A 722-nucleotide genomic window follows, 5' to 3' on the forward strand; every position below is an offset into this window, starting at 1 on the left:
GCAATGGCCTGGCAATGGCAAATGACAGCTCAATTTTGATAGCTTTTAACCCTTCCCTTTGATAGGGGAAGGTCATTAAAGTAATTGGGTGATGGTCTGCCACCCCCTCATTTAATGAATGAGAAAATAGAATGTATCATTCAGTAACAGAAAAATGTGATATTCTTTTAACCCATAAATAAAGAACATTTGACATAACACAACTGATTCCAGAACCAGTGGCCATGGCAATCAGGTAATTCTCAATTGTGTGTTATGAGAAGTTATGTCAAGATATGAGTAGGCTGGGCTCGGTGGTTCAGCCTGTAATCCCGAGACTTTGGGAGACTGAGGTGAGTGAATTGCCTGAACCCACGGGTTCGAGACCCGCCTGGGTGGGCGAGAGCTCATCTCTAAATAAATCAAAAAATTAGCCGGGCGTGGTAGCGCGTGCCTGTAGTTCCAGCTACTTGGAAGGCTGAGGCGGAAGGATCGCCGGAGCCCAGCAGGTCGGGGCTGTGGTGCCCGGGAGCAGCCACTGCACTCCAGTCTGGGAAACAGAGTGGGACTCCAACTCAAAAACAAACAAAAAAACAAACAAAAAGATATGAGTAAAATAAATCTATGGGTGTTGTAAATTCAATTTTCATCATTAACTTCAACCGCTTTTCTTTTTAGGTCTTCAATATCTGATCTAAGTATTATCTTAGACCATAATACCTTGTGAATAGAAGGCACTTTGG

Source organism: Carlito syrichta, unplaced genomic scaffold, assembly GCF_000164805.1.
Source record: "Carlito syrichta isolate Samal-C Ts95f unplaced genomic scaffold, Tarsius_syrichta-2.0.1 Scaffold307306, whole genome shotgun sequence".
Taxonomy (NCBI): domain Eukaryota; kingdom Metazoa; phylum Chordata; class Mammalia; order Primates; family Tarsiidae; genus Carlito; species Carlito syrichta.